Here is a 253-nt window from a genome sequence, read left to right as displayed (position 1 = left end):
GTGTGTGTGTGAGTGTGTATGATAGAGTGTGTGTGTGTATGATAGAGTGTGTGTATGATAGAGTGTGTGTGTATGATAGAGTGTGCGTGTATGATAGAGTGTGTGTGTGTGCGTGTATGATAGAGTGTGTGTGTGTGCGTGTATGATAGAGTGTGTGTGTGCGTGTATGAGAGAGTGTGTGTGTGCGTGTATGATAGAGTGTGTGTGTGCGTGTATGATAGAGTGGGTGTGGGTGTGATAGAGTTTGTGTGGG

The 253-nt window shown here is 45.5% G+C and overlaps 1 protein-coding gene across 7 annotated transcripts in view; it reads right to left on the bottom strand.

Annotated features, from left to right (window-relative positions):
- Positions 1-253, bottom strand: part of herc1 (HECT and RLD domain containing E3 ubiquitin protein ligase family member 1) — a 39178-nt gene that overhangs the window by 31722 nt on the left and 7203 nt on the right. The window lies entirely within an intron of this gene.

This window comes from Anarrhichthys ocellatus, unplaced genomic scaffold (assembly GCF_004355925.1).
Source record: "Anarrhichthys ocellatus isolate YVR2014 unplaced genomic scaffold, GSC_Weel_1.0 scaffold8, whole genome shotgun sequence".
In the NCBI taxonomy this organism is placed as follows: domain Eukaryota; kingdom Metazoa; phylum Chordata; class Actinopteri; order Perciformes; family Anarhichadidae; genus Anarrhichthys; species Anarrhichthys ocellatus.
Note: the sequence above shows the minus strand (reverse complement) of the source record. Positions and strands in the feature narration are given on the sequence as shown.